At 42.3% G+C, this 24144-nt stretch overlaps 1 long non-coding RNA gene across 3 annotated transcripts in view; it reads left to right on the top strand.

Moving 5' to 3' along the window:
- LOC142405398 (uncharacterized) overlaps positions 1-24144 on the top strand; it is a 25758-nt gene extending 1614 nt beyond the window's left edge. Inside the window, exons 2-7 of one of the 3 annotated variants that reach the window (XR_012774161.1) lie at positions 9632-9773; positions 11376-11519; positions 12063-12388; positions 19818-19906; positions 20985-21140; positions 22372-24144. This is a non-coding gene — a long non-coding RNA (uncharacterized LOC142405398). Of the gene's footprint in view, positions 1-9631; positions 9774-11375; positions 11520-12062; positions 12389-12980; positions 14837-19817; positions 19907-20984; positions 21141-22371 lie in introns of those variants that run through there. The other 2 variants (XR_012774162.1, XR_012774160.1) reach the window with 2 other exon arrangements.

Raw genomic sequence — 24144 nt, 5'->3', positions numbered from 1 at the left:
AACCTGCGGGCCCGTCAGGATTTAGGTGCTCCCGTTAGAAACCCTTCCAGCAGCTTGCTTTTTAAAGCTCATGCGGGGTTAGTCACGCCTGATAAAACAGCATAAGGGGTAGAGAGCTTGCCAGAAATGCAGAGGACAGCTTTCAGCTTGCCTCAGCCTAATGGGGTTCAGGCCTTTATCTTCACAAAGGTGACCAGACCTTGCTGTCCATCTCTGCAATGGGTTGGGAACAAATCATATTTATCACTCTTGGGGCAAAAGCTGGACCACACAGCATCAGAGGACATACGTGCTGCATCATAGCCAGCAGCTATGGCATTCAGAAAAAAGCTCCGGGTCACAGTTCCTCCTCAAGTTGTTTATGGATTTTATATTAGCAGTACTTAGATGAAAACCAGAGATACACTTAAATATTGCTGACATTTCTCTAAAGGATTTGCAGTTGTCATCTGCAACACAGCATGAGCAAGGCAGAGATTTTCATCTTTGAAATTTCCCTTTCCCCAGTCACTGTGAACAATATGATGGTCTTGCTTGTTATTCAAGTTTAAATATTGGGTGCAGGCTTTAAATAATACTTCTTGGCAGGGGTCCTTCCATCCAGGCAGGGATGTAATGAACAAGGCAAGAGGGATGTCCTGATGGTGACAGCCCTGATAAAGGATCCCAGGCAGCAGACACAAAGCTGTGATTGCCACATGCTCCTGAAGAGCACTGAGGATGAGAAGGCAGGAGAGCCTAAACCTGAAGCTGTCACCATTGCTTGTTTCATTTTCCCTGCTCCTCACCCTCTGTAGGCTCCGTGGCTCTGTTGGCCCTCTGTAAGGGCCAACATGCAGTATCTGCCTCATGGGCAGAAGACAGTGAGGAGAGGTACCGTCTTCTCGCCCCCTTGTCCGGGTACAGTGGGTACTTGCGATGTAGCGCAGCAGAGAGTTCGTGGTCACCAGCTGTATCCCAGGCAGGAGAGAAGGCAGGGTGAGGTAGGAGGCAGAGCAGTGAGGAGCCTGGTACGGTGAACTCAGAATGGAGTACAGCCTGTGTTGTTCCCACATGTGAGGAGAGGGGGGGACGGTTGCTGGTTGAGGCCTCAGGCCTCCTGGCAAACACCATCAAATCCCCATGCAGCTCCTGCACAATCCTTCCTACCTGCAGTGAGGGATGGATGCACCAAATTCTCTTGCCATAGCTGTGTTTGGGCTATGCGTGTATTTTATCAGCACCTAACATGCAGGCTTTTCATTCCAACAACAAACTGCAATTCCTTATGCGCTTGTTATTGCTGCTGCCAGAGGGATGATATTGAGCAAGGTGGACTGATAGCCTGAGGCAGCACAGCTAATCTTCTGCAAAACTTTTGCTCAGACTTTCAACGTTGTCATCGTTTCACCATGCTTTTCTCTGCTGTTGACAATCTTGTCCTGCTCATTGAGAATGTTGCTGAAAGACCATTTTCCTAGTCCTCACTTTGTCATCTCCTTTTTGAATCCTCTCTTTTGCCCCTCCAGTTACTTAATTCGAAACAAGCTGCTTGCTTTCTGTTTTCAGAGGCTTCCTGTGGTATTTCTATCTTCCCCTGCCTAAGCCCTTACCACTTGTCTGCTATCTAGATGCTGACTCTATGTGCTCGCTCGTGTTCTCCCATGAGGAAATAATGCCAGCCTCTAGTAACCATTTCTAAGGAAGCTCAGTGTAAATATCTACAAACTTTAAGAGCATAGGAGCAGCCATCCTGCGTCCATCTAGTCCCGTATTAGATCTCCAAGTGTGGCCGTAACGGGACAATTAAGGAAGCGTTAAAATGAGGCAGCCTGTGTTGATGCCTGTTCCCTATCGCTGTCCCAGCTTCCAACCAGGTTCAGGGAATTTCCTGAGCTTGTGATGGTGTAATAATGTCCAAAAGGTCTCTTCTCAGAGTATTTTTTCTGGTTTCCTGTTGGGACTGTGCAAATTTCTGGCATCCACAGCCTCTTTTGTTAAGGAATTCCACAGGCTTACAACCTGTTGTATCAAAACCACCTCATTCTGTTTGTTTGAAACATAATTTAATTTGATGGGCCCTAGTTATGGGAAGGTATTTGGATCAATCCCTATCCATCTTTTCCATGATGCATATGCTTTTGTAGATATCTATTATATCTTCCCCCTAAATTATATCTAGTTCCACATTTAATATGCAAGGAGTCTTACTGGCATAGAACAATAACCATAAATCAGACACTCTGTTTTTAAAATAAATATGACATCCATGAGTCATTTAAATTTCTCTTTTGAAGCTTGCTTCATTATAATACCATTATTCGATTTAATCATATCAATTTTGTAGTCTTGCTTGGCAAGATTATGTCTGTATAGTAAGCCAAAGAGACAGTCAAGATGGAATAGTACTGTCAAACCAAAACGTGGGTAAACAGAACCCTGTAGTAGGGCAGAGACTGGGACATGGAAAATTACTGTCATAATTTACAGACAAACACCATAGCCAAGTTTCTCAGCAATAACATGCTGGCATGTATGCTGCTGGATAATCTAGACAATAATCAGACTGTGATAATAATCCTGTGCTAATAAGTATTTCACAAGCTGCTGGTAGGGTCAGAAATTGATTTACAGATCAAAGTGGAAAGCCATGTGAAAGAATTCTAATTAATTCTAACAAAAGATCAAAAAAGGAGTATTATTTTTAGACAGTTTGAATAAACCATTTGCTGTTATGTAGAATATATTGATTCTTGAAGGTAAAGTGTGGCTTTTTAAAGTCTTGTTTTCTGAAGTTCTGAAAGTTCAGAAATTTTAAAGCAAATGAGTAAAAGTGAGAGATTGATTGCAAATTATGACAGGGAGACCTGTAGCATCTAGAATTTGCCTTCTAAGCAGAGGTTACACTACCTTTAGATGCAGCGTGAGATTTATCTATTCAAACGTGAAGGCATCTGAGCTAGATATTGCAGAGCACTATTCCTGAATCGTGTAGGAGGAGAAATAACTAAATGTAATGGTGCAGTTCATGTGACCAAATGCATATGTCCTCTTCAAAATGAGATGAATCATTTCCACATTGTAGGTGTCCAGAGTTTACACATGAATCCCACTCACTGTCTCTTATATTACAGCTTGTCCCAGCTTAGCCATTTCCCCAAGGGCAGCTGTGTGCTGTCCTTGTCCTTGTCAGTTTCTAGTCACTTGGGAATTCCTGCCTTATAATCTGGTGGTTTTAACATAGGTCACACTACTACGAATCCTTCATGCAGTCCCCCAGGATGTCTTTATGGAAAGGATGCAGCTTCTCTAATAACATCATCGAGGAGCAGAAAGACCGGGAAGCAGCTGTGGGGCATTTCTTGCCTTCAGCCAAGGCTGTGACTCTAATCCACGTAGCCTTTACCCCATCAGCCCACCTTGGGAATCGCATCACTCACGGAGCAGTGGCATGGGGGCAGTGTGGCCTTTGTGCAGACCAGCTACTCCTGTGGTTGCATGGATGCTCTTGCTAGGCTAGGTTTGCAGTTAGTGCTGCCACAGCTCTGCAGGTACTGCTGTCTGTCTGCGTGAGCAGCAGTCATGCCTTTCGTGAGAGCAGTCATGCCTTTGCAGATGTGCCCAGTGAGACAAGACTGTGTAGAACTGGCAGATGGCAGCGAGATGTGACAGTGGGTCTTAGCACTGAGGTGAGGGGTTTGGCAGTAAAGTGAAGTGAGACGCCAGATGATAGTGAAAAGTGGCAACTGGCAATGCAGCCTGGCTGTGGCTGCTGGCACCAAGATGAGGCTTTCGCAGTAAGAGGAGGCTCTGTGCTCTCTGTCAAGAAAAAGTAACTCTTAACAGTAAGACATGATCTGTTGGTGACGTTGGTGAAGTATTTTTTGCAGCAGTGCACATCTTCTTGCTAATGGATCTTTTCTGGGATTGTTTAGAATAGAATACACCATTTCAGTTGGAAGGGACCTACAGCGATCATCTAGTCCAACTGCCTGACCAGTTCAGGGCTGACCAAAAGTTAAAGCATGTTGTTAAGGGAATTGTCCAAATGCCTCTTAAACACTGACAGGCTTGGGGCATCGACCACCTCTCCTGTTCCAGTCTTTACCCTCCTCTTGGTAAAGAAATGCTTCCTAATATCCAGTCTGAACCTCCCCTGATGCAGCTTTGAACCATTCCCATGCGTCCTATCGCTGGATACCAGGGAGAAGAGACCAGCATCTCCTTCTCCACTTTCCCTCCTCAGGAAGCTGTAGAGAGTAATGAGGTCACCCCTCAGCCTCCTTTTCTCCAAACTAGACAAGTCCAAAGTCCTTAGCCACTCCTCATAGGGCATTCCTTCCAGCCCTTTCACCGGCTTTGTTGTCCTCCTCTGGACGCATTCAAGGACCTTCGCGTCCTTCTTAAATTGTGGGGCCCAGAACTGCACACAGTATTTAAGGTGAGGCCACACCAATGCTGAACACAGCGGGATAATCACCTCTTTTGATGGGCTGGTTATGCTGTGTTTGATGCACCCCAGGATGCAGTTTGCCCTCTTGGCTGCCAGGGCACCCTGCTGACTCCTATTGAGCCTGCTGCCGACCAGCACCCCCAGATCCCTTTCTGCATGGCTGCTCTCCAGCCACTCCTCTCCCAATTTGTACTTGTGCCTGGCATTACTCTGTCCTAGGTGCAGAAGCCGGCATTTTGACTTGTTAAATTTCATCCCATTAGTCATAGCCCAATGCTCCAATCTATCTAGATCCCTCTGCAAGGCCTCCTGTCCCTCAAGAGAGTCAGCAGCACATCCCACCTTGTTATCATCAGCAAACTTGCTAATGGTGCATTCAACTCTTGCATCCAGATTGTTGATAAATATATTGAACAGAACTGGCCCTAGAATTGAACCCTGAGGAACACCGCTGGTGACCAGTCGCCAGCCAGATGTAGCCCCATTCACTACAACCCTTTGAGCCCTGGCCTTCAGCCAGTTCTTCACCCAGCGCACCGTGAACCCGCTCATCTCACAGCTGGACAACTTGTCCAGAAGGATGCTGTGAGGGACAGCAACAAAAGCCTTACTAAAATCCAGAAAAACTACATCCACCACCTTCCCTTCATCCATGAGGCAGGTGACCTTATCATAGAAGGCTATCAAATCAGTTAAACAGGACTTTCCTTTTGTGAACCCATGTTGACTGTGCCTGATGATTGCATTATTCTTTAAATGCCTTTCAGTAGTATCCAGTATAATCTTCTCCAGGAACTGAGGTTATACTAACAGGTCTGTAGTTCCCTGGGTCTTCCCTCGCTCCCTTTTTGCAGATTGGAATAACTTTGGCTAGCTTCCAGTCAGCAGGGACCTCCTCAGACTCCCAAGACCTCTGGTAGATGATCAAGAGGGGTCCTGCCATAACATCCACTAGCTCCTTCAGAACTCTGGGATGAATCCCGTCAGGCCCCATGGACTTGTGAACATTCAGCTGATACAGCTGGTCCCTTACAATTTCAGTGTCCACAAACAGAAGGTCACTGTTCCTGCACTTGTGGTCCTCCGACTCGGGACCGGGCAGCCCAAGGTCTATCAGTATTATTAAAGACTGAGGCAAAAAAAGCATCGAATGCCTCCCCTTTTTCTTCATCCCTATTAGTCAGATGACCATCTTCAACACGTATCGGTCCAATGTTTGCTTTAGACCTCCTCTTTTTTATGTCTCTTGTCCTCCTAGTCCTGTAGTTCCCTGGGAAATCCTATTTGACTGGACCTTAAAGTTTCAGCTCACTGTGCCGTATATTATTTCTCAAGCAGAAGTGAGTGATCAAAAGCAAATTTTGCTCCCTGAAGGTATGAGGAGATTATACAACCAGCCTCATTAAAATGCTTGGAGAAGGAGTACTGATTCCAGGTCCCTTTCCCTTTCCTGTCTACTGAGTGTTGGTAACAAATTCAAGCAAAAGAGGCTCATGCAGGTGGCAGGAGATGGTGGTGACCCTGCAGGTATGGCCGGTGACAGCAGGGTGCTGGGCTGGCTGGCTGCTCGCCCTCCCTTCTGCTTCTACTTCAGCTTCTCTCTGCTGTGCAGAGGAAGGAAGAGATTGCTGCAGGAAGACACGGTGTGGCCTAGGCTCTTTCCCACTGCCGTCGTCTGCCACTGTGTCAGCAGTGCAGGCTGTAGGAGACTGATTTCTGCCTTCTTCTTTATGTCCTTTCTTCCTTGTGCCCTCTTGTGCTAAGAAAGGCCTGTGGTGAGGCTTTGGAGTAGCAAGACATTCTCTTAGTGACTTCTTCACCATCTGCTTGCCATGTGCAGGGATGCACTTGGGTGGAGGCACTGGCATGTGCAGGGCCATACTGTGAGTAAGAGCCCCTGCTCAAACATTGGGCTTCAAAACCAGCTCATGCCGCCACGGGAACCGGGAAGGCAACTGAAACTGTTCAAGGGCAAAGAGACTGTGTGAGCACAAAACAGGTTATTCTGTTGCTCTGGTATGCAGGCTGTCTCTGCATAAAACAAGAAACTGCTTGGCTTACATAGAGTTAGTAGGGAAGTCAAGGATAAAGTAAGTTAACATAATTCTGTCCAAAAAGCTTATGGTATAGATGAAATGTAACCAGCTTGAATGAAAGGGTCTGAAGGGAGTCTTGGGACTATCTAGATAACAGTATGAGTAATACCATATTCTATCAAAACTTCCTAGATAACAGTGTTAGAAACAGCAAATTTGGGTGTGGATGTAGCAGAATTGGGACCAATGAGGAAAAAATAATTAGGGGCAGGTCATTAAATAGGTCCCATATTTCTGGGAGGAGTCTAGGCAGAGAAAGGGAGGTGCAGGGTTGGTGAAAAGGTGAGCTCAGGAAAATAAACACTAGGAATTAAAATAATTAAATAGGAAAAAACCAGGAAATAATTAAAATAATAGGCATTAGGTATAATCCAGTGGAGAACAAAGAAGGGTGGGATATTCTGGTTGCAGAAGTGTGGACACCTCCAGTGGTAAAGCTGACCTGTGGCCCCAAGCCCCTGCAGGATGCCAGACAACACCCTTGGGACAACCTGCCTGACTCTCATCAGATCTATGTCCAAAAGACTTGGCGTGTAAGGGTGGGGTGAAAAGGGATGGGCTTGTGCCCTAATACTAAGTGGAGAAGGGAAGGCAATAGAATTGTAACGTGATAGAGCTTGCATGTGATTTATATGATTTCTTCATAGTCATATAATTGTGAATTACTACTATTACACAGAATCACACAGAATCACAGAATTGCAGAGATTGGAAAAGACCTTTAAGATCATCGAGTCCAACCATAAACCTAACACTGCCAAGACCACCACTACACCATGTCCCTAAGCACCTCATCCAAACGTCTTTTAAATACCTCCAGGGATGGCGACTCAACCACTTCCCTGGGCAGCCTGTTCCAATGCTTGATAGTAACGGGCAATATACCTGTAACGCAGAATTGTTGTGTTTGTAGTCGTACAGCTGTGAATCGGTACTGCTAATATTAGACATTTGTTCATTAGCCATTAAGGTATTATCAGTCTCTTAGAGGTGTGTTTATTAATCAGTAAACATCATAAATGTTAATCAGTTATATCTTAGGTCTCCAATCTAAAGGAGAAGAGTCAGACACACAATATACTTTGATCATTATTTTAAAAACTATTTTAATGCAAAAAGCTAAAATAATTTCATTTCCTGAAGACTTCCCAACTAGTTATGCACAAGAACCAAGAAAATGAAACAGGGAGTACTTTTGCAGCCTGTGATGTGGGACTTTTTGCAGCACTGACCTAGTGCTTTTATGTTAATGTCATTATGGCATTGATTGTTGTGGAGTCAAGAGAGCTTACGGTGGTGCAAGCCAAAAGGCTATACAGAGTCCAAGTGTGGATGTTTTGTGGGGGCTCAATACTGCGGCTGAAGACAGTGAGACATGGTGCTGAAATGCTTCAGTAGCAGAGGCTGCAGCTGCATACAGCTTGCTCATGGCAGGAAATGCATACAGTATTAGAAAGGCTGGGCATGATAATGCATGGGACCTGGAGATGAAATTACCAATGTGAGACTGAAGAGACGTTCAGACAGAGCCCACCAAAGTACAGAAACTAACACCAAGGGAAAGAAACAAAGAAAACAGCATCTTAAAAATTTATTTGAATTTAATTTTGGCAGTTTGTATTACTTTAGAGGAGACTAAAGACATAAATGTATTGTGTATTGAATTGATAGTGTCTTTATACTTGTATCTTTCTGTTGCCAGAAGACAGCTTGTTTCTTCTTTTAGTTTCTTGCTTCAAAACTTCAAATTCTGACAAAGAAAGCAGAGCACATGCTTAACTGCTTTGCTCAGTACAGATTGCAATCAGCAACATTCTTTCAAATTCCGCTCTGAGGCTTGCAAAGTAAAGGCTTCATCCTGCCAGACGATGGTATTAAGTATCACATGGAAGGCCGTCATAATTCCAGTTCAGTGTTGCAAGGAGCATTTAAAGTTGAAGTAAACTCATAATGCAAATGAACAAGGCAGTACAGATGAGATGACAATGACCTTTTTTTCATCAAACCCTAAGTGAAGGGGTAAGAGCCCTGATTTCTGCTGCTAGTCCTGCTTGTTTGAGCATCACAAGCTAAAATACATAAATATCATTTGGAGCAAGGAACAAAACTCCAGCACTCATAAACTCCTGGGAGTCCTCATCTCACTGTGCCACACACAGGTCCCCTATTGCTTGTCCCCCCTCCCTGGTCCCATTAATCTTGTGCTCTCTGCTGCACATTGGCTCTGCTTCAGCAGGACAGACGGAGAACACCACTGCTGTAGCCTATTTTGTAGCATGATTAGGCATTTTATTGAGAAGTACAGATTCAAATTCTTCAGGCTGAAGAGGGCCTAAAGCTCAGATTTTTCACTTCCCAGGGAAGTACTCTAACCTCTAGGATACCATGTTGTCTCCTCTGCTACAGAATTTTCTTTAATGAAAAATAAAGGAAAATGCTAATGTTGTAATTTTACAGTTGCTCAGAGCATTCAGTTATGCTCAGTTGTTGTCTTGCTATTTCTGTGCATCAGCCTTCAAATAAATGGCATATTAATAGGAAGGAAGGTTTTAACCCTACATCTTGACATACAGAAGTAGTACCGGAGGGATTCCTTCTATTGCATGTTTCTGCATGTTGCAATAATTCAGCGTGAATTACTGAATTCTAGCTGGGTGTGTTCTGCACGGCGTTCTGAGATCTGCAAGATAAGCTGTGCTGCCAGAAGGCTGAGCATACTGCTGCTACCCTGGAGGGATTTTAGGGAGAAAGCTGTGGAAGATACTGCCACAGAGGCAAAAGAGAGAGGCTGTGTTCCAGGAGGTAGAGAAATGCAGGAGGAACAGAGCAGAGAACTTTGCACAGGTTTGTGGTACAAGAAGGAGAGAGTCAAGGTGAGGGACAGCAATGCCAGTTCACAACCACCCTAAGCAATTTCCAGCATGTTTTCTTGGGGGTCTGCGATTCTGTACAGGGTTACGAGTACCAAGCTCCCCTCTCCCTGCAGCGTAGGTCAGACCTCTGTGTCTTGTTCTGGAGAGATGCACTTGCCGTTCACTGCAAAGATTCCTTTGCAGCTGCTTAACAGGAAGTTAATCTGGCCCTTCCATTTTTCCTGCTGCAGAGTGAAGACAATTCCAGGGAGACGGACAGCTCAAGCAAATGAAGGGGAGAAACAGTTCTCATCCAGGTAGTCTCTAGCCAGCCCTGCATCACATGTCCAAGTAAAGACATGAAATGGAAAGGAAATAAGGAGAGGCAAGGAGGTAAGTGAAACTCCTGCATTTTTCATCAGTTTTTGTTCATGCAGGTTGCAGTCTTTTTGATACGGACCGTTAACTGTTATTATCAATCAGCTGTTCTAACTACACAACTATTTTAACCCCCTTGCATACACTGGCAAAATTAATACAGGTCATCGTTTGTTTTTAATACTTGGTATTGTCCATTTAATTGTAAGGAAATAAGAAGGAGCAGCTGTGCCAACATATTATTATTAATGTATTTGAAAACAGTGAGTAATCTACACAGTTCAATTATAGGGATCCCCATGTCCCCAAGCCAGCAATCGCAGAGATTTACATTTTAATTGATATTTTATTCTGTAAAGGAAAATAAAAGCCCCCAGCTACCTAAGTCCTTACAATTAATTAGGCACAAAATACTCCATAAAGATTAACAGTGCCCTCATCCCAGGAGCGCTCAAAAAAAAAACCCCAAAAGGCAAAAGAAGCACTTTAAAATCTGTAAGCTATCTGTCTAACAACAGTTCACAATCCACAAAACAGCACATGCATTTGCAGTGAGTAATTACTCATTAGAATTGTCAGGCGTGGCATGAATTTGAACACATATGGCATCCCTAATTTCCATTGCCTCCTTTAACCTTAAGTCTATAGTTCTTATGAGGGCACATTGTTTGGTTAAGGGATCCATCAGTATGTAGGCTCTGCTCCACAAAAAAATATTCGCCTCTAGTGTTCCAGTTACAGGCTGTGACAAAAGCAAGTCACGGCTGTATGTACATGCTTTTGCAATCTTGACATCCAGGTGATTTTCAAGCCAGTGCCATTTTGATTTTGTGTTCCACATGCACAGGCCAACCCTACCCTGAATCTTCTAAATGTAATGGACTGCAAAGTAAAATTGCTGAGAGCCTGTTTCAGTACTTGAATGGATTTCTTCAGTCATGTACCATGGCCCTGAAAGACTGGAGTACCTCCCTTACAGCCTTGACATCCTCCAGACATTGTGGAGCCATTACTGGTCATCCCATGTCAGCAAGGCAGTATAATCCCACCTACCATGCTGTGCCTTGTTCTGCTGCTCCTTAAGCGTTGATGGATGAGAACGCAGCATTCATCTTGTTTGCCAGATTTATCATATGCTCTGTGTTCAGTCTCCATACTCAATGCCTTCACATAATGAGGAACTGTCTCTCTGATGTAGTGTCCCAAACCACAACTGCCAGTAAACACAGAATCAGTGTGCAGGCCCTGCAAAGCCATATGCCTTGGCAGACTAACACAACTTCTGCCCTTGAGCCTGCTAAGAAAAACCAAGTCTCACAATGCACCACAGGGAAGTATCCTCCTGGGAACAGCTCTGCGTTCCTGTGGAGAGGGTGGATTTGCCCCTACCAACTGCCGTAAGACCATTAGGCACAGCAGGAGCACCCATAACCAGTGATTGGAGCCTGTTAGGCAAGACAGCATGTGTGGGAGCAAAAGGAGTTCACCTGTCTCAAGCTTGGCATCCACATGTGCAGACATGTGGATACTCCCTAATATGTACCTGCCTCATAAGGTCAATTATGTTTTGACCTTGAGTTACAGGGGTCAGGCAGCCTTTGTCACATCTTTTGGCAGATGCTGCTGGGTATGAATTTGGGCATCAGTCTGTTCTCAAGAGATGTTCCAGTGTAAACTGAACCAGATACTGGACGGACTTAGTGCCCAGAAGACTTCAGCTGGTGACATTCTTCCTTGTTAAAAGAAAATACCACAGAAAAGGTAATGCAGAACCAGAATACCATCTTCAGTGGCTTTTGCTGTCTAATGTTTGCAAATGGGCATGTACAAATGGAGATATCCTGGCATTTATTTCCAGATGTGGGCATATTTTCTCATGGATGCCCAAACGTAAATTTCTGGAACGACAAGATTGGACAAAAACTCGAAATAAAACCAGTGCTTTGCCTAGTTAATAACAAAGCTGTTTTTAATAACAATATAGCAACAAAAAGAATTAGTTAAAATAGAAAAATCATCTGTTCTTACTATTCAAGAACTCATAGTCATCTTTTCCCCTTTGAATGAGCTTTGTCTATAGCCTAATTCAAATACATGAATATTTTGGCTTTGTTTCAGCTCAGAGATTTAGAAGTGACTGAAGTAAAGAGCTGAGAAGGGAAAAATTCTTGCAGCATTCTCAAAAAAATTAGAATCTAAATGTATGTGAGAAATAAGAGTCAATTCTCAACAGCAATGATCAATATCAGTGCCACAGATATTACCTTATGTAGCACAGTGAAAACATATTTTTGCCCCTGTCAGAACCAGCTTGAGTCCAGCAGCAGCAGGCAGCATCTGCATCGCACCCTGCGGTAGGACTGCCGTGTTCCTGTGATTTCCCTGACAGAAGTGCATGAAATCTGGCACAGATGAGATTCCTCACAACTTCTACATGCACACCGCGCCTCTCGCCTGCCCAGTCTTGTATGTGCTAGCAGGCTGTCTGTGCACTACAGCAGTGTTTGCATCCACAAACTCAGTGTCCCCAGTTGCAGATCTGATCTGCATGTGTCCAATACTTTTTTCTTCAGGACGTCCAGCAGCTGGGTCTGAACCATTGCTCCAACCAAACTGCCCAACGCTTAGAAGTAAGTGACAAACAGTGAAGTCCTTCTAGGCCATCCAGTAGCCTTGCCCCAGCTCTCCACAGGGCTTAGTAGCTCAGGTGTAGTGTGGGACAAAGGCAAGAAACCTGCCTGGGCTGAGGAGGAACAGCAACTAGTTCCCCGGGAATCTGGAGTGCTCAGCAATGCCATGCAGGGTCATTAGTGCGACTCCGTCATTTTTGCTGTCTGCATCTGTGTTATCTAGATTTTTGGGCTATCTATCTGGAGCCTCTTTTGCCCTTGAACTAAGTAAAACTACAGTTCAAAAGCTGAATAATAAATATACTTTCTGTAATTCACATCCTCTGAGTAGTTCTGTTGACTTAATGTTCAAATGGTGTGCAAGCAACTTTGATGCCTAAAACTATCACAAGGTAAACTAAACTGAAAAAGGTTTGAAGTAATACTAATTCTGTCTTGTTCCAGAGATAGTTAGTAATTATCAGCCCTCCAGTAAAGGACAAAATTGTAAACAGGTCCTCCCAGATATGTTGTAAGGAATTTCTGCTTGCTTCAGACAGTTTAGACAAATTTAATTTTTTTATTTGGCTTTATTTTATTTCTCTTATTTCAGAAGGTTATTGAAGAAACATTTTTCTCTTCACCTTCCTATGAGAAGTAAAGGACACAAGTTTGAACAATAGAAATTCTAATTAGGTGTAAGAAAAAAAATTACCATTATGATGGTCAAACACTGGAAGAGGCTGCCCAGAGAAGCTGTGGACTCTCCATCCTTGGAGCTATTAAAAACCCGACTGTACATGGCCCTGAGCAACCTGACCCTGTTGGATGGGCTCAGAGCAGGGGAATGGATCCCCAGAGGCCCCTTCCAAGCTAAACCTATTCTATAACCTTATGTTACATAGGTAGTATTTCACGTCTCTCTTACATCTGGAAAGATGCCCAAACCCAGAAAGAAAATATGCCTTTGAGAGCTACTGTGGTGTGAGTGCTGAATAGCTGCTGCAAATCATGTCCCTCCATTCCTGGCTGCAAGCATTTGGCTTTGTACGTGATGTCACCCCTAAGAGCTATTAGGGTAAGATTACGTGCAACACATCTACTGAAGAGCTGGATTCTCATCTATCAACATAAGAGGTTTTTCTTGTAATCCTACGAATGTAACTGATGTAGCTTTGGGCAAAACATTTTTAATTCATGTGCTGTTCTGTTAGTTTTGGCAAACCTGCGCATGCTGCTGGCTGTGTCCCTGGTTCCGTAAACCCTGATGCACTTTCTTAATTTTATTGTCCTACACAGTCAGCCATACTAAAAAAAGTGGAAATATTCACATTAGTAAGGCTAAGCCACTGTGCACGTGTTTGCAAACGGTCTGCATTTGTACATTGTTTAGCACAAGCGGGCTCCAGTCTGGCCAAGCTCTCGCTGGGCACTGCTGTAACCTAGGTGTAATAATGTGGAGGTCTCCAGTATTAACTTGACTGTACTGAGCCACTTACCTATGAATAGAGAATATAAATGGTTGAATAATTTTCATTGTGCTGAATTTATATTATAAAATACTGATTTTGGCATCAGCCCCTACTGCTAAAGTTAGAGTATGCCTAAAGCTATAAGCTACAGTTATTGATCAAACCCCTTTTGTTTGTGGGGATAAAGACAAGTGGCTAAGTTCCTTATATAAACTTGGAACAGATGAAACTCTAACAGCCGAACAGATCAGACAGTGGGCAGGGAGGGTAAAGCTGTCAGTCACGATGCAGAAAATGGAGTTACACTAAATTAGCATTTTCTTTGGAAAGTAGCAGGAAGATAAAATTAATATATTGCAGTAAGGGGGATATACTTTATATTCCATCATTATCTACTACAGCTTGTTAAAAAATAACTAGTCATGTGAAAAACCCCACCAAATTAAGGGAACCGGTTAATCTGCAGACAGTTTATTAAGGAGTTAATTAAAAATAATCTGAATAATTTTGAACTTAAAACAACTGCTTGAATCCTGAAGAAGTTCTGTTTAGTCTGGAAAAAACCTACCATTTTACCTATAATTAAAATGGGTGAGTGCCATGACATAGGGAACTACAGGCTGTGTAGTCTGCCCTGAGGGAAATTGTAGAGAACATGCTGTACACAGTACCATAACTAATGCTAATCGACAAGATAAGGGCAGACACTGCCCCAGTATGAAGGCTGCAGAATGGATGTGGCTTCTTCCTAACCCTGCTAATGTCAGATCATGTAGTATTTCCAGCTGGCAGGAACCGAAGGCTTTCTAGCTCTGCAGAGTACCATAATGCCTCTGTAGCTTCTTATAACTGATGTATTTTGCTGAGAAGCCAAAGAGAAGACCAGGTGTTACACCAAGAACCCAGAAATCCACATGTGAAGCAAACCGCATCAAATACATTTGGACAAAATTACAAATGTGGTTGATAAACTCTGAAATAATTACGTGATGTAATAGACTTTAGTATATAGTATATAATGACATTTTCACATTAGAAGAAAAAGTCAAGTAAAAACCAGTCATATCAAGCAAGACTGGTAGTACCTGCACAAAATCTGATGCTGCCCTTGGGACATTCAGCTTAGTATCTGTGGGCTGTAGTTGTTCATCATGATCCTAAAGCCACAAAAGGAAAATTAGTCTTTGCAATATTAGATCATAATGTATTTTCTTATCTGAATGTAAGATAAATACACATTTTTTTCATTAGTAGAAGAAATGAAACTGGGAAAATTATTAAAGGAATGTCATAGTGGCAACAACCTTTAACAGTTATCCTGATTGAACCTGCAAAAACCTGACTATTATCTGAAGAAACAAACAAGGTGCCTGTGTAAACCTTGCTCTGCAGCACCCAATGGAAAGCAGGAGTAACTCTACCAAAGTCTAAAATACATGGCATGAAGCTGCTGGCAGTGGGAGTTAAATCAGGCTACGCAGTTTCTTTAAATGCAATAGATTTGATCAGTCTGAGGGCGTGCGGTAATTTCTTACTTTGCTAGGGAGAGGGAGGTATATACCTCCCAAGGCACTGCTGACGCAGAGGATGTCGGTGAGGTGGGATAATTGCTGAGGTACCTGTCTCATTCTGTCTGTGCTAAGGGAACCGCTCAGGTGTTAATGGATTACACTGCATACATCTACCACAAAATATGCAGGCAGCTATTCAAAAATTCACATTAGATCTGTAATATTCTCTTAAAAGGGGAGAAAGATTCAATGAGTACCTGACCGAAGGTCATCATTTAAAGGTTTTCAGCCCCAGTGCATGCAAATACACACTGATGTAAAGACAATGCGCTTCCTGAAATGGGTTTTTTTGGTGTTTTTTTTTTTTTTTTTTTAAATTATATCACCTCCTAAGCTTTTAATGGGATTCCTTCCTTTGCAGCCAGTATAGAGTGGATGGTGTCCTTACACAGAGCCTGTATCCACACTACTTAAATCAGTTGGTTTTCAGAGCATCAAAAATGCTCAGTAAGAACTTGACCTTCCAGATGCAAACAGTACACAGATATTTTTTAAAATTTAATGTTTGGGATAACCTTTAACTGGAAACTGGGATGATTTCATTTCTCATGTTCTTAACCAGTTCTTCCCAATCTTTAAAATGAGTTCAGTAAACTGAAAGCCCCACAGGTCTGACTGCATTCAAGTTGTGGGTTTGTTCACACTTTTAGCATAGTGTTAGTTCTCTACATTTACATTCAGACACTCAGGACACTGAGTCAATGTCTTCCTCAAACATCATGAGGCTTTGTGCATACAGCCCTAGCCTACTGCACAAAAAGGAGATGTGGGGAAAAGTTGAGACTTTTGAAATAAATAGATCTAGAGTTTCCCATTGCTTCTCAAAACATGTTCAAAAAGTCTCTGAAGTCCATGAGGTTACTCACAAGCTTAAATTACATTATTCTTCAGCATGCAGTGCTCAGCACTGTCTAGGAAAATGCCTGAATTTCAATGGCATTGCTCACATGAGAGAATTTACTTCTTTGTGTCTAGGCCCTATCTTCAGATTGCATCAGATAATCCCTTGGGCAGTTGTTTTGTCATTCAGCCAAGGCTTGCTGATGCAAATTTTCCTTGGAATTTTGTCTGAATACAGATACCTGCTACCTCAGGCTTGTGGATTACAAGGTATGGCTTGCTACGGGTTTACAGCCACAAGTCCAATGCAAAAACTCCCATTATAAAAACCTCGAAATGGCAAATTCCTTTTGCAGTAGGAGCATAAGGAATTACTAAAATAGACATTTTTGGAACACAGTTGCTCCAGGATCTCAAACATAATTTTACTTTGTAGGAAATAAGGATAACTTGATGCACTGGGTGCTTGATGCAACGATGCACTGATGCACTTGAACAGAAGAGAAAAGAGGAGAATGTACTTTTAAAGCACTTCATTGTCTTCAAGAGATTTTTTACATGTACCTACTGTGTGAGGTAAGCGTTGATTTCCAACTGGTTCTTTGAATGTCTGAAACATCATTTATAAAATGAACATGTTTGAGACCACATTAACATGCAGTTCAAACCACTGTCACCAGACTGTTCACTACCATATCTTCAGGTATGGTGTATGCAAGGCCGATTCTTGTTCATTAAGTGTTAGTTCTTCCTTAGCATGTTACGACGAAAGGTAGCACTCTGCTTTTGCCTGGCTATACACAGGGTGATGCAGACACTAGGACGTAAGAAAGAAAACCAGAAGGGAAAGCTATCTTGAACTGTTAACACTTCTTCTCACGCTGAGGAAACAGTGTTAACTTATTTTATTTCAAGATATCTCTACACGCAGGCAGCAGGACAATAAAGATTGGCTTTTGAGTCCAGACCAAATCTTGTTAACTTCAATCCCAGGCAGATCTGCAGTTTAATCGGGATAAAGATTACATACCAATTTACAAACGACAGCATTAATCTGCCTGCAATTAATTTATTTCTACTATTAATAAATTATGTAAAAATTAATTCTGCTTTTTTTGTAATGTTTCTTTCCATGTGTACTTCTGCAATGAGTCACTTTAAAAAAAAAATCTGTTCTTTAAATTTCCTTTTGCTCGATTTGTGGTGATAGCAATGACTCCACACACAAATGAGGTTCACGTACAGGGCACTACCGTAAAGGCCACATATGCTTATAGCACACAATCATTTTTAAGACTTAATTTCAGGACATGCTGAAGTACAAAGTGGTAATATTACAGTTACCATTTTCAGTGCAAACGAAACAGTAACATTCACCTGGAATGTATTCGGGATGACTTATTACTTCCTTAGCGGCACCAAGTACAACACACTTAAAACAAAAGCTTGATAGTATTATACTGAAGAAATCTGACTGAAGACTGGCAAACAAGTTGCTTTTAAAAATGGGTGGTGGCTTAAGTAAAATTAATAAACAGCCTGAGAAAGTTAATTGCATGCTATTTAGTAGCCTATTATTAGCAATTCTTTGGGTCTGAAGTTAAAAATCGCCACATCTGACAGACATTGAGTCTTAAGGCAATGAACTCCAGCACAACCTCAAGACTAGGGAAATTTGGACAGGTCAACTGAATTTCGTCAGCTGCTGGCATGATGGCAGTACAGCACGCACTGAACTTGACTGGCTCTGCCCATACCAGCACCTGCCCCTTCCAGCACAGGCTGCCGGGCCGGTGGCAGAAGTAGGGCACCTATGGAAACCAGCATGCTATTTCAAGGATGGAAATATATATCTGGAGGGTTACAGGGCTGATGATTACTGTCACTGTCCTTTTCTATAGCAAGATCTGGACAGCTCTCCCCAAAACAAACGATAAAGGTGAAAATGCCTTTTGGTTGCTGTCCTGTTCTATATAAAGAATGTCTTCATTTTAGGCACTCTACAGGGAATGTTTATGCTGGATTTCTTCTTCTGCCTCACTTATTCCATCTGTGCTGTTTGCTCATTAATTTAAGGGAAACCAAAAAGGAAATTTTCACTACCTTTCTGTCTTCCCTGTCTTATCCTCTTCATTGCCCCAGGGCACAGCTGTTAGCAACAGAATGGAAGCCACCACGATGCCCTTGACTTCCCAAAAAATATTTTCAGCAAATTGCCAAGAGCTGACAATATGCATATTTTTGTGCTTCTCCCCTCTGCCCCTCCTGCTGCTGGGGATTTGTACGGGTGCTGCTCCGCTCTGCCCCGGATGGCCTGGCGCACCCGCTCTGTGCCGAGAGCAGATCCTTAAGTGCAGCCGTAACTGCGCCTCGCTCAGGCAACTGCTGCTCTGCCGGGCTGTCCTGTGGGCTGCAGCCCGGCCACGCTCCCTCGCCTGGGGACACCCACCTCGCCCCAGGGCCACCCTGCTGAAGAGGACCACCTGAAATAGCAAAGGTTGCAGCATTAGGGCTTTTCCTTTGGAGCATGTTTTTGTCTTATGGTCAACACCATACATGTGGCTGCTTAAGAAGTCTCGCTATTAGGGACAACCCCCCTCCCTTACACTAGCAGGGCTGCTCTCGTGGTTGCTGTGACCCCTCCAAACACACTCAAATATTGCAATAGCGATCACCCGCCAGGTTGGCAGTGACTGGGATCATCTCCCTGGTATTCATATAAGAGACACATTTTGTTGCTTTTCAGATATATTATCGGGAACACACGGATCTCTTATGAAAACACACACTTCAGCTAAGCATCATTGTACTAAAAGGCATGTTAAGGGAGAGCTTTCCTTTCACAAAAAAGCAGCCAAATAGGTTTTTGGCACCAGGCTTTTGTAAATTTAAATTTATTCACAAACGTAGTAAGACTGTACTTAAATAGGCCTTATTTTATTCTCCATGTGATCACTGTTGTTTTTGAGACTAGTTTGATACCAATAGCATGTAACATCTCATGTTAACATACTTCCTCACATCAGGATATACTGAGCTCTGCCATCATGACTCAGAATTGTTCATTGTTCAATGCAGCTTTTCAGTAGTTAGTGATCACTGAAGCATTTAATTTTGTGCCTCTGTATTCCACAGATGTAAACCAGCTTACCTCTACATCAGCAACCTTTACTTCCTCAGCAAAAGAAATAAAATTGCAGTAATGTCATTTTCCCAAACATTGTCATATCCCCTCTTAGCTACACTGCTTTTCATTAACTTACAGGAGAAGAGCTGCTTCCTGTGGTTCTAGGAAAAGATGACACAGGCAGCTAGGGCAGGTTTCCCATCACCTAGCTTCAGCTATCCAGAACTTAGCTTGTCTCAGTTTCTAGGCGCTCTCTCTCCGCTCAGTGAGGAGGGACAGGCACCTTCGGGGATTCATTCACATATTCTAGACACATTTTAGGATGAAGCAAACCACCTTCCAGAGTCATAGCCTAGACAATCCAGATGAAACACAACTCTCAGGCATTTACATTGCCAGCTGCGTACGCACCAGATGACAGAGATGAATCTTCTGTTCAGTTCTAGCACTTCCACGCCATCTGTACCTTCCAGTTCAGCAAGAAGAAGAGAAGTCATATACGAGGAGCATCGAAGAGAAACAAGTAAAGGTTAGAAAAGCGACTAATTCTTGTGGGGGAGTTTGTTTGCTTGGTTGGTTTTGTGTGTGTGTATGTTGTGGGTTTTTTTAACTAAAAATTGTTTCCCCGTTTTCCCTTTGTTGACTGTATTCTTTCATTACCTATAGTCTCTTCTGGCTCCTAATTTTTTTCTTCCTTGACATTAGTATTCCTTAAAAGAACTATTAGTTCTAGACCAGAACTATTAATTTGTGCCTTTTAGACAAATCCCAAGCCTTTCCAAATTTAACATTTCAACAGCACTTTGTCCTCTATTTACATGCAGTTCTTCATTCCACGGTCTGCAATTAGACTTCTGTCCTTCTACAGTGCATCTGTAGCGCATCTCCTGACTTACTGTACTTCTGGGAGATACCACAGTGGAAGTGTTTCCTTTTGCTCTTGTAGTGCAGTTCTCAAGAAGCCGGTACTGAAATATCTTTAAAGAGATACTGAGACATAACAACACTTAAAGCTCTAAGGACATTTAAGCAGTTTAAAAGGACTATTTTACACTCCCACTCGTCACCATGTGCTGGAAGAACACCCTTCCCCACAGCTTAGAGGCATATTGCATTTTCCTTACCATTACTATTAAAAAAAAAAAAAAAGCCAATTGTTTAAATAATCAGAGTATGTAAATTTTAACAAGCCTGGCAAAACTGAAACAAATAAATTGTTTCTGAATCTGTGAATGAATGCTGATGTTCTCTTTTGTTAGTTGCAAAAAACCAATATTGCTTTTTAAAAGAGTCTGTTTCTTATTAAGATTTAGAATACTCATTATTCTGATATCTGAGCTCCAAGATGTGCAGCACAATACTCCTCGACACCTTGAAGCTATTTTATTTGAAGGAGAAAAGTCTATTAAACTTTCGTAACATTGTCAAATCAAGGTTGCAGAAGACACTTAATAGGGGCTGCAGTTGCCTGCACACGCTGAATTCTATTTCTTGCCCCACTGATCTAATATCCTTACTGGGATAATGGGCCCTATGGAAACAACATGATCACACAAGATGTTGAATACAGGTTGTAACTACCAGCCTCAATTTTTTTTTCCCTTTAGGTGTAGACTGACCATTTTTCAGAAGAATGAAGGATAGAATTAACAGGGCTCCCACCCCCCGTTATCTGGAAGAATACACACAGTGTATCTGTGAAGCCTGATCAGTGTGGCACTGGGCAGCATCCAGCCATGCATGTGTCTTGGACTACTGAGCTGGTATGACTTGAATAACTAGGCTCGTGTCAAAGGCCCACTGTTTGATCTTCAAAATGTTGCTATGTAGTTGGTAGGGATATAAACTTTTATTAGATAAAGCGCAGTTAAACAGCTGTTATGAAAAAAATGCAGAACTAGCAGAAATAAATGAAACATACAAAAATACTTGCTCAGCAACTCCTGCATCAATCAGTGATTCAGTGTGACCTGACCTATACCGCACCAGCATGGACAGACGAACAGCAGCAATTTAAGGGGAACTTAAAAGCATTAAAAATAGTCAGTGGAAGACTATAATAAGCAAGCAATATGAGGGACTGCCACTCTAATAAAGCCTTCATATTCTAAAATACTATTAGAAGTGCATACTTTTTCTTTTACTTGGGATCTAAATACAGCCACCTACAAGTTAAGGTACTTCTTTCAAAAAGCAAAAAACATTAATTGAGGGAACTCTTGCTGCCACAGCACAGAATTCAGCTAATGGGACCACTGTAAGGTTGAGACCACTACAACCTTCACTACTGTTTGGAACATACTGAGAAAACAAGAACCTGTTCAGTGTGCAGTTGAGTACTACATGCTTTGATTTTGGCGAGGAAACCTCTGGGGTTGTCCAATGGCTTGACTGGTCTTTCAAAGGTATTTTTTAAATTTCAGCCCTTAACTGCTTATGTTAAATGGCTCAGAAATTGTCTGCTTTACAGCCTACCTGCTTCTCAGTCTCTTGCTTTTCTTAAGCCTGCAACATCTAATACAATATTTGGAGGGAAGCAGGGAAACAGAGAAATTTCTAATAGTGCTCCTGTGTTCTGTGACTTGATGTACCTCTGACATGCTTCTCAAGATGTGGTGGAAACCCTCGGTCTGGCTTTTCTAATTTCTTAGAAAGGCAAGAAATGAATAAATCAGAAACAACCATGACAAAGAGGTGGTGTGTGGTGTGTGGTGTCCCCCCCCCTTTTTTTGGGAAAAGACTGTTCCTGTAAACAGAACTAAATAACTGGAACATGGTTTTCATGCAAAGTAAGACTTAGTTCGACTGTCTCCAAGAGAGGCTGACTCTAAACTGACTTTGTCACTGCTACTTTTGCATGCAGTGGCTGATCCTTTTTTTTTCCCCACATATCCCAAAAGAAATTTATATAAATTTTTGTCACAGTAAAAATGAAAGATGATTTTAACCAATAGCAAGAACTCAAACTGTTTTCTCCCCTTTTCCTCATTCCAGCTCATCAGGCCATATGTCTTCATGAAAGAGATGACTAGAATGTTGAAGCTAACACCTCTGGAACAGCCAGCTCTACCTGCACATCAAGCTGCCAGAAGAAACTGTTCTAAAGTTGCAAACACTGTTTAATCCCGTACAATTCTGATGGCTAGGTCTCTCTTCAAACAAGGTTTTCAGTAGCAGCTGGGTAGGTAGAAAGAGATGAGAAACGATGCAAGAGAAGGAGGAAGACAAAGTTGTTTTATATCACTCAGTACAGCTTCTCAGTCATTAATAAGCAGCAGCACACAGCGTGAGGTGAAAGGGTAAGAAAAAATGTAGTTTTAAATGCATAATAATAGAAGCAGGAACACAAATCCCCCTTCTCCCCATTCTTCAACATAAAGACAGTGCAAGCTTGCTTTGTGCAGCCATCTCAATGAGGCATAAGCACTTCTCTGGAAGCACTTTTTAAGACTATCAGAGGCTATTCTTAGTAACTCAGGGAAAAGGTTTCCACATTTTAGTTGTGGACAGTATGAATTACAGTAAGAACATTTATCAGTGAAAAGAGTATATGAGTTTCTCCACTGGCAAAATGTAGTTGTGAAATGAAAGATTTTTTTTTTCTTCCCTCAAAAATGTGTACTTGCCCTTTAAACCAAGAACTCTTCTAGAAGAATAAACACCATGTATGATAATAGGTGTTTATCATTTGACTTTTGCTGAGTAATAAAAGCACAATGTTCAAAAATAAGTAGGTTTTTTTATCTTTGTAGAAACTGATGTCAACATACAAACTATTACAGTTAAAAGATTATTAACTTGTAGCTAAACTATCACAATATAATCAATCCTCTGCTACTTTGCTATGCAGAGGTCATGGAAATACTAATCAGAAGTTCTGGATTATATCTTGCAATAAAGTAAGCCTCATCCACCTCCCTTACGATCTCTTCACTGCTCTCTGAAGAGAGCATGAGCACACTGACAAAGAACAAGGTTGGCAATAAGTCTAAGCAGCGGTAGGTCTAAACAGTGGTTTGTGCGAGATAGAGTACATCATAACACAATCCTCAAGCAAGAGGTCTTTCGATAGGCAAGAAGTAGGACAGCTTCCCGAGTTTGATGCAGAATATTGGCATGGCATGATCGATGCTCGTATTTTCAGCATCATACTGCAACAACACAAACCATCTCTTCTGGCCTGTCGTAAGTGAAAGCAATTTAAGCAGCATAATACCATGCCAAAGACGCTGGGCTGAATAGTCTAGAGTGCTGCTCAAAGACAGCTGTGACTCAGACCAGATACACTCACGCAGCGTAGTTCGGGTGAGAGGTAATTCCGGGTTCTCCATACTATGTGTCACAGTACAGTGTACCCTTACGTAGTGTCTGGCTTTGATGTTTTACCACGTTTGCCATCTTATAAGTTGCAGTATCTACATATTGTGCATTGCAGAGGAAAGTAGTACAGTGCCTACCAGGAATGGCAGTGATATGAGTGTACTGTAAACAAGCAAACAAAAGCTTGCTATCTTTTTTTCCCCTCCATTTGTTTCTCTGTAGGCTATAGTCCTATCCAAAATAGTTCTGTCTGTTACAAAAAGCCATCATCCTAAACACAGTGGGTAGTTGTCTAACTATTCCTAAAGTGTTGTGTGGCAAAACTTAATCACCAAGGAGAGGACAAGAAAAAGAAAAACACTGTTTGAAGGGACAGCACAGTGCTCAATGAAGCTGATAGCAGGAATACTACTAACCCATCAATTATTTTAAGTTTTGTCAAAATAA

This window comes from Mycteria americana, chromosome 1, assembly GCF_035582795.1.
Source record: "Mycteria americana isolate JAX WOST 10 ecotype Jacksonville Zoo and Gardens chromosome 1, USCA_MyAme_1.0, whole genome shotgun sequence".
NCBI lineage: Eukaryota > Metazoa > Chordata > Aves > Ciconiiformes > Ciconiidae > Mycteria > Mycteria americana.
The sequence above is the reverse complement of the archived record's forward strand: the minus strand, read 5'-3'. Positions and strand labels throughout refer to the sequence as shown.